Below are 10,361 nucleotides of genomic sequence, written 5' to 3'. Positions count from 1 at the left end.
TCCTGAGATTTGCTGAAGAGTATTATTATGATTCATAGCTTCCACAAAGCCATGTCCCTCTCAATTTCCGCAAGTCCCTTTAGGCTAGGCCAAAATGTGACAACGCTACTTGCCTGCTGATGATTCCACATGATTGAAAATAATAGAGTGGGTTCACAGAGACATCTGGTGCATTAATATTTCTTTGAGCCAAATATATCCTGAGTTGATTTCTTTTATGTACAGTGATAAATTAGAAATGAGTGAATATCTGCATGAAGTTTAGCTAATCAGAAGATAATTGACTTCTAAAAATACAATGATCTGTGTGTGTCAAACATCCACTTTGTAAACAGTGGGCCCTTTCTCCATTTATTTTCTTGTATTTCTGGCCCTTCCAAATCAATGCCAACTTTCTCTGCAAAAAAATGTCAGATGGCCTCTTCCCTGTAAACAGAGAGTTGCATTCTGTGGGATCTTGCTCAGTCCAACACAGAATTATGGGGCTGAATCTTACTTTTTGTTTGGTTAAGTGTGCATTGCATCAAGCTTTTTTGGAGGGATTCTCACCTCAGGGCCCAACAAAATTTCTTACCACATCTGACCAAAGATTGACAACCAAGCTCACTCCTGTGGCATTTCACATCGATACTAGGCCTATCTTACCTTTCGCCATTCCCGAATCAATTCACCATTCACCCGATTGTTGTTGAAGGACAGCTTCCCCTATGCCCCTGCCACCTTTGAGAGGTTGCTGTCTTTATTGTCATGTTAGGTGTTAAAGATAGGTAAAAGGTTATGTGAAGCATAAACAACAGCATGGACCAGTTGGGACCCTATATGCTTTGAAACACTGCTAACAACTCATTGCAGTTCTCAATTTCAGCAGTAAGACTCAAAGAATGCCACCTGTGATTAGATGGTGAATTTATGAATTAACCAGTCTCCCATTCCCTTGAGTATTGAGTGAAAAGGAGGGTGTGGACCTGAAACATCGGCTTTCCTGTTTCTCTGATAATGTTTGGCCTGCTGTGTTCATCCAACTCTACACCTTGTTGTCTCAGATTCTCCAGCATCTGCATTTCCTACTATCTGCGAAATAATTAAAGGAGTTTCTGGGGGAGTCCAAAAAATGGAAACAAAATGTTAAGATTTGACCCAAGCCATTCAACAATGATGTACAGAAACACTCCTTCGCATAAAACAGAGCACTCACCCAAAATGGTGTTGAGACTGCCAGTCAATTTTGGATTTATAGGCTTTTATATCAAGGAAATGGAATGATAGCACTTAATCAGAGGAAATATGTGGATTTCCCAAAACCTAGTTAACTGGATAAAGACATTCAAAAAGGTGAATGGCCCACACCTGTACAAATTTTCCTTCTCTTGCAGCTCAATGCTTCACTTTTAAAGGATTTAATGGTTTAGATAGGGTAGATGGAAATTTAAAGCCATCCCTGAATGTGAGTTCGGATACAATCAGACAGGGGATGCTGGTTGATCAAGTAACAGGGTTTTCAAGTGTATTATATGGCTGTTTGTGGGATCTTGCTGTGAACAAATTACTTCCCAAGCACTTGTATCATTGACGGAATGTTTGCTACATTACATCAGTGGCTATACCTCAAAGGTACATCAGCGGCAGTAAAGTGCTTTGAGGCATAGTACCATCCAAAAGCCACAATATCAATGCAAGTTGTTTCTTTGAATTATTAACTTAAGAAGAAATAATTAGGTATTAGTTTAAATCACATAATTTTATAGACCAAAATGCTGGAATAACACATAGAGATACAAAGTACTTCCTCATAGAGCCATATTCAACAAGAATTTTAATTCTGTTTCCTGCTACAGATACTGCTAGACATGCTGAGCCAGTATTTTCTGTTTTTATTTCAGATTTTCAACAGCAGCAATATTTGAGTTATAATTATTAGAGTTGTTGGGTGAGATATAATTGTTTAGCTATGAAAGTTAATTAATGAAGCCTGGAAACATAGAAAACAGGAACAGGAAAAGGCTATTTGGCCGTTCTAGTCTGCTCCACTATTCAACGTGATTATGGTTGATCATCCAACTCAGTATCCTGTTCACACTTTCACCCCATATCCTTTGATTCTCTTCACCTTAAGAACTATATCACACCCCTTCTTGAAAAGATTCAATGTTTTGGCTCAACTGATTTCTATGGCAGAGAATGTCATAGATTCACCACTCTCATGGTGAAGAAATTTCTCCTCACATCAGATTTAAATTCCCTACCTTGAAATTGTATTCTTAAACTCTGCGACCTGGTTGGGCGTTCTGGTCTTTGGAAGCACCATTTATGCATTTAGTCTGTTGAATCCTGTTAGAACTTTATAAATTTCTATGATTAGATTAGATTCCCTACAGTGTGGAAACAGGCCCTTTGGCCCAACAAGTCCACACCGCCTCTTGGAGCATTCCACCCACACCCATCCCCCATAACCCACACACCCCTGCACACTACAGGCAATTTAGCTTGGCCAATCCACCTAGCCTGCACATCTTTGGACTATGGGAGGAAACCGGAGCACCCGAAGGAAACCTACGCAGACACGGAGAGAATGTGCAAACTCTGTACAGACAGTTGTCCGAGGCTAGAATCGAACACGAGTCCCTGGCGCTGTCAGTCTGCAGTGCTAACCACTGAGCCACCGTGCCGCCCATTTCTATGGGACTCCCCATGCCCCCCTTCTAACTCTTCCAAACTCCAGTAAATATATTCCCATTCGATCCAAGATGGCACTGGAGTAGGAGTCCTCAGCTGGAACTGGTCCACTTCTTCCATTTCTTTTCTTTGTTTCCCTTTCTTTTTTCTAGGTGATGTCCTGAATTCTTACCCTCAGCGTAGTGTAGTGATCTCTCAGCTCATCGTGGTTATCTCCCTGCCTGGTGTGGTGGTCACTCCGTGAACTGGCATTGCAGTCTCCCTGCCTGGCATGACAATCTCTTAATAATCCATTGTGGCCTCAGCATGGATCTCATGCCACAAGATGATTGCAGAGCAGTCCCCTGGCCTCAAGGTCCCTGAGGTGAATCTCGGTATGGTCTAGAGTCAAGACCCAGAGTGGACTAGTGGAAGAACTGTTATTCTAAACTTTTTATTTCTTTATTTTTCTAATTGTCTTTTTCCGTAAGAATTTGGACTTAAGAATCTGCACCTTAGTTCCTTTGCACCTAAAATGGCACTCTAAGTGGTTTGAGTACATGTGACAGTAAAGCTGATTCTAAGTCTAACTCTAATTCTGATCCAGTCTCTCATCAGGCCTGTCCACCAGGAATCTGGCTGGTAGACCTTTGTTGCACTCCTTCCATGGTATGAACATCCTTTCTCAGAAAAGGAGATCAAAAATGCCACAAATGCTTCAGTTGTAGTCTCACTAAGACCATAAGATCCGTGAGATATCAGGGCAAAATTAGGTCATTCAGCTCATCACACCTACTTCACCATTCAATTGTGGCTGATAAGGCCCTGTTCTTTGCAGAAGGACATCCATGCTCATGTCCTTGAATTCTCTCACTCTGACAGCCAACATACCATTTGCCTTGATAACAAAGTGTGAAGCTGGATGAACACAGCAGGCCGAGCAGCATCTTAGGAGCACAAAAGCTGACGTTTCGGGCCTAGACCCTTCATCAGAACAGGTTTGCTATTTGCCTTCTACAATGCCTGCTGCACTTACATTCTTACTTTCAGTGGCTGGTGCATGAGGCCACCTAGGTCTCATTGCACCTCCCTACTTGCCAACTAATTGCCATTCAAATAATAATCTGCCTTCTAGTTTTTGCTACCAAAATAAATAACCTTGCATATATCCACCTTATGTTTCATCTACAATGCATTTACCCTTTCACTCAACTTGTCCAAATCATACTGAAGCATCTCTTTACCCTCCTCTCAGTTCACCCTCTGACCCACGTTTGTGTTGTCTACAGATGTCGAAGATTACATTTAATTCGCTCACCTAAACCTCTAATATGTGTTGTGAAAACCTGTTGTCCAAGCACTGATCCCTGCAATACCCCAATTGGCAGTTTATTCCTACTGCTCATTTCTGGTCTGCCAACCTGTACTCTATCCCTGTTAGCACAGTACTCTTAATCCTACGTACTTCAATTTTGCATATGTGGGACCTTTTAACAGCCTGCTAAACAAAGGCACTTTACATTGACAGTAGACAGCAGAACAGACCCACAATATAGTAATTCCATCTGCAAGTTGCACTGTTTATATGGTGACATGGAAGGCGTTATTTCTCAAGTCAGCCACTAGATGGCAAAGCAAACCCTGAAATCCACTTTTGCCTCATAATGTCGATGTTATCACACATTTTTAAACATTTGTGCTTCAGTCTTTTTTTTAAAGACAATAAGCACGAACTGAGTAAAGTACCATGCTTCTCAAAGTAAAAAAAAGAACAGTGGTCATAAGTCTTTGATGAACAAGGGAGTCAAAGGCTATTAGAGTTGGTGAGAAAGTGGAGTTGAGATCAAAAGAAGCTCAGCCATGATCTTATTATATGGTGGAACAGTCCCATAGGGCTAAATGGCCTATCTCTACCTCTAATTCATATGTTTGTAGGCGACAATTTCCAATTGTGTACACATTTAATGCATTCAAAAATCACAAATCAATGGACGGGAATGTTTTCCAGCAAAAATTCACACTGAGCTCATAAGGAGAAATTAGGACAATTGACCAAAAGCCTTCTCAAAAAGTTAAGTACCAAGGAGCTTCTTAAATGTGAAAAAGTGCAGATGTTTAAGGAGTGTATTCCAGAGCCTGGGGCCCAATAGCATGGTTTGCCAATGCAGTCCCACACTTGCTTAACAATTACTTAGCATGCCAGAAAAGATCACCATTATTACCAACAGTTACTCTCAGTGTAATTGCATGTTCCCATGACCTAACAATGTAGAGGTACTTAATACCAATCATTACATCCTATAGAGCAGCATTTGTGTGTGCCTGAAGTCAGCTTCAGATATTTGAGGGCAGGATTTTCCTTGACCTGGGAATGTGGGCTGGGAAGTAAGAGGGGACTGAGATGTAGCAGTCACTTTGGGCTGGGGAAGTGGGATGGGAGTTGTTTACCAGTGGCAAGAGCGCACGTAGATCAGCTTCCACTGGTACAGGGGAAGACAGCCAATTTAAATCATGAAGGCCCCTATCAAGGATGATGCCTTTGGATGTCAGTTTCATGGATGGACACCTCCTAGCAGCAGTGCAGAGGGGAATGGGAACTACTGAGACCAGTGGTTACATAGCAAAATTGAGGAGTTGGGATGGGGTTGGGGATGACTGCACAAGGGAACATCAGCCCTATGGCCTTGGCAGGCATTCTCCTCTGATCGAAAGGCCCACCAATGGCCATCTCTTTTAAATATCCTGACTCCTTTGAGATCACCGTAACATTGTGTGAGTCACTCTAGCAGCATCCTTCTCTGCACCTTGGGGCTGTCAGTTGTCTACATCCATTCCTCTGTCCTTAATGAGACAACAAGTTCAAAAGCAGTCAAATAAGAGGCCGCCTCCAGCAACATTGTGAGGCTGCCTCATCCTGGAGAGTACAGAATACTGACACCAGGGTCCCAGAGAAATCGTGGGAAAATCCAGTCCCACCTGCAGTATGTACGTAAATATATCAATTCATATGAGGAAGTAAATCCCTGCGCTGTAGTAATATAGTTTTATTGACATTCCTGTGCCAATGCAAAGTGGTTTGGACTGTGCCAGAGAAATCCAGAGTCATATCACACATGAAGCATTCACCCATTCCACCACTGACATGTGGTAACTGTTTCATCGACAAGGCGCAGAGGAAGCAACTCACCGAGACTCCTTCAACAGCATCTTCTAAATACACAACCTCAATTGCCTTGAAGGACAAGGGCAGTAGATGCACAGACATACTACCACTTGGGGTGGCACGGTGGCTCCGTGGTTAGCACTGCTGCCACACAGTGCCAGGGATCCGGGTTTGATTCCACCCTTGGGCGATTGTCTGTGTGGGGTTTGCACATTCTCCCTGTGTTGACCTGGGTACCCTCTGGGTGCTATGGCCTCCTCCCAAGTCCAAAGATGTGCAGGGTGAATTGGCCATTCTAAATTGCATGCAGCGCTCAGGAATGTATAGATTAGGTGGATTATAGGGGAATGGGTTTGCGCTGAGGGTCAGTATGGACTTGTTGGGCCAAAGGCCATTTTTCCACACTGTAGGGATTCTATGATCTTGCAAGTTGCCCCCAAAGCTGCTCACCATCCTGACTTGGAAATACAGTGTCACTGGGTTCAAACTCCTGGAACTTCCTTCCCCACAGCACTGCATCCAATAGGCTGTGGTGGCTTACCACTACCTTCTCAAGGGTAATCAATCCTGGCTCAGCCAGTGATATTTACATCCTGTAAAGGAGTCGAGACTATTGCCAAAGATAGACTTTAGAACTCAGGAGCACCCAGAGGGTATCCAGGTCAACACGGGGAGAATGTGAAAACCCCACACAGACAATCGCCCAAGGGTGAAACCCAGGTCCCTGGCGCTGTGAGGCAGCAGTGCTAACCACGGAGCCACCGTGCCACCCCAAGTGGTAGTATGTCTGTGCATCTACTGCCCTTGTCCTTCAAGGCAATTGAGGTTGTGCATTTGGAAGGTGCTGTTGAAGGAGTTTCGGTGAGTTGCTTTCTCTACGCCATGTCGATGAAACAGTTACCACATGTCAGTGGTGGAATGGGTGAATGCTTCATGTGTGATATGACTCTGGATTTCTCTGGCACAGTCCAAACCACTTTGCATTGGCACAGGAACGTCAATAAAACAATATTACTACAGCGCAGGGATTTACCTCCTCATACAAATCGACATATTTATGTATATACTTTATGTACGTAAATAATGTTAATAAAACCCTACATATTATCGGGTAGTTAATCCAGAATAGTTACAGACAATAATGTGAGAAACATCCAGGACCTATTCCTCAGTTTTTGCACTGAGTTGAGTGCAGAGCTGTTAAGAAACTGGTAGCTGGATGAGTTCCAGTTTCTATCACTGAGGAAGATGACGCTCTCTCGCCGTCAATCCACTGAGAGGTCGATAGTGAAGAGAACAATCTGTTTTACTGAAACAAGGGGTGGTGGGCGTTCACTTTAAACATGGTGCAGTACATACTGATTGTTTTACATTCCACTTAATTTATATATCATCTGTTTCGCCCACTGCCTGACCTACCCAAGGGACGGTTGATGTAGCATCTGTTCTACACAGGGATACTGAATTTTTTTTAATGCAGCAAGTGGTTGGGATTTGGAATGCACTTCCTCTAAATGTGGCAGACAGCATTCAGTTGAGGCATTAATGAGGGAAATGGATTATTATTTGAAAAGGAAGAAACTGCAGGATTACTGGGAGAGGGCCAGGGACTGGTAAATTTCTCCTCCAAGGAGCCAGCACTGACACAATAGGCTGCTCAACCTCCTTAATACATGCAACAGTACAGCACAGAAACAGGCCCTTTGGCCCACCCCATCTGATCTGACAATGATGTCATTGTAATTAAATCTCATCTATCTGCACATAGTCCTCATCTCTCTATTCCCTCCCTGTTCACATGTCTTTCTAAATGCATCTTAAACATTGCTATTGTTATTGCTTCTACCATCTCCCTTGGCAATTGCTACCCTTTGCATAACAACCCACCTCGAGCACCTCCTTTCAAATTTTCTCCTCTCACCTTCAACCTATGTCCCCCACTATTTGACATTTCTACTCTGTGAAAAAAGGCTCCAACTATCCACGCCTCTCATAATTTTATGTACTCCCAGAAGGTCGCCCTTCAGCTTCCAATGCGCTAGCAAAAACAATCCAACTTTGTTCAACCTCTCTTTATATGCAATGCACTCCGATCCACATAATATCCCGGTTAACACCTTTTGCATCCTCTCTAAAACCTCCACATCCTTCTTATAGTATGGAAATCAGAACTGAACACAATACTCTAAATTAACCTCACCAAAGTTTTGTACAACTGTCACCTAGTGTATCATGATCTTTCTATGCATCTGTTTTTCACACTTCCATCTTATGTTGCAACACAAGTTGGCAGGTTTCCAGATGCTATCGTTGCAGGCAGTAGTAAAAATGGAGATTTCACCACGCCAAAGGGACCAGAAATATTTCCAATTCAAACAGTGAAATAAAAAACTTCAGTTTGAACCCATGAGCAATTCTAAAAGTATTTCAGTAATGAAACTGGTCTACTATGGGAAACATCATTTACATATGTACAGATCAGAATATATTATCTAACAGAATAATGAGCCTACTGTTTGCCTATGATTCTGAATGAGATTTTCCTGACAATTGAAACATAAGACAAAGTTACCTCAGCAGGATAGTATTTATTGAGTACAATGGCTTGCACTTCAATATTGCTGTGAATACTCTATAATGAGTATGTCGAATATACAGATTGAGACAATACATTAAAGTTAATATTAACAGGTAACATGAATAGTTCCAAGGTACGATCAAATGTGATTATGGATAACAGAAGGAATTGAGGGATGATCTGAGATTGATCTGTGTTGGACATGTTGGGTAAAATGAACTCTGTCAGTTCCAAAACATTCTCCTGTTCCCAAACAGGAAATGATCAGAATGCATTTGAGAATGTCAGTGATTTAGAGATAGGAACTAATGATACAGCAACATCACCATAGAAGGTGGAGAATTTAAATTAAATTAATGAAGCTGGACTAAAATAAAACCAAGAATAAAAGACACATATCAGTAATGGTGACCAGGAAACTGGTTGAACTTTGTGAAAAAAATAATATTTTGACTCATTCATGTTCTTTTAAGAAGGTATAGTACAATATTGGCTGAAAGAAATTTGGAGAGTTTGTTGGTCATGGAAAACACTACGTAAATACAAACCAATTTTATTTTTCCCGGTAGGATCCAGCCCAAGGGCTGCATGACTGGAGGTTTTAAATTCCCTCCGAGGTATGTGGTAGATAACCTTCGGATATAGAACCCTCTGATGCTTGAAGTCCAGCTGTCTTATGAGGAAAAGCTGAGCAAATTGGACCTATACTCATTAGATCATAAGGCATGGGAGCAGAAGTAGGTGATTCAGCCAAAGATGTGCACTCCACCCTTCAATGGGATAATGGTGGATCTGATAATCCTCAACTTCATGTTCCATGTAACCCTTGATTCCCTTCCTGATTGAAAATCATTCTATTTGAGTTTAGAAGATTAAGAGGTAATCTTATTGAAACATGTAGCTACTACATAAACTTTGTAGGATGGGCACTGAGAGGTGATTTTGCCATGGGGGTAAATCTAGAACTCGGGGACAGTTTAACAGTAAGACATTTAAGATGGAGATGAAGGATTTCTTCTCTCCGTGGATCAAGACTCTTTGGAGCTGTCACCAGCAAGGAGTGGAGACTTGTCTTTGAATACATTCAATGCTGAGTTAGACTTTAATTGTCATGGGAGTCAAGAACGATGGCAGCAAAGTGGAATTAAGGTAACATCAGATCTTATTCTTATTAAATGTCACAGTGGGGTCAACAGGCCGAATGGTCTTTTGCTGCTATGACAACAATTGAAAATTGTTTGATATCTGTAGCAAGCAGCATCTCCATTACCTTACTATACACTGAAGTGAGAAGTTCAAAATGTACTCCAGCCTATCTGTTATGTGGAGGAAGGGTCACCATACGTGAAACTTTAACTCTGGTCTTTTACTTCACAGATGCTGACAGATGTGCTGAGCCTTTTCAGCAACTTCTGTTTCTGCCCCTGATTTACAGCATCCGCTGTTCTTCCAGGTTTTGTATGTAATGTATCACTGCTTTACAACATACCCAGGTGGTTTTTCCTAGTGTTCAGGCATCCAAAGTGAACCACTCACTAGTATGATTTTTCTTTCATTAATTGCCCCTCTGTCTGGCCCTTCTTTGAGCTCTTCAAATGAATTTACCCCCAGCACAAAGATACCAATTGGCCCCTTGGAAACTTCTTTTGATTACATTACTAAAAAACTGACACAAGCATAGCAATAAAAGTGGAAAACCATCTTCTGTAGCTGTTACGGTCAAATCAGGTAGCTGACAGGCAACAGACTAGGCATTCTGAAATGACAACTTAATTTTTGTAATAAGCTTGTTTTCAGTCCCGTTAATAAAACTGCATTAGTTTTTCTGGAGTATTGGATGGCTGCCTGCCTTATTGGGCTTAAATCCCACTGGATGGCCATGGAAGGTACATTTACAATGCAGTCATACTGTGTGATTACCCTTTCAACACACTCCAATGGCAGGCGTAATGAACAGGAAAGATTCCC

This window comes from Stegostoma tigrinum, chromosome 14 (genome assembly GCF_030684315.1).
Source record: "Stegostoma tigrinum isolate sSteTig4 chromosome 14, sSteTig4.hap1, whole genome shotgun sequence".
In the NCBI taxonomy this organism is placed as follows: Eukaryota; Metazoa; Chordata; class Chondrichthyes; order Orectolobiformes; family Stegostomatidae; genus Stegostoma; species Stegostoma tigrinum.
This window is presented reverse-complemented; position numbering follows the sequence as displayed.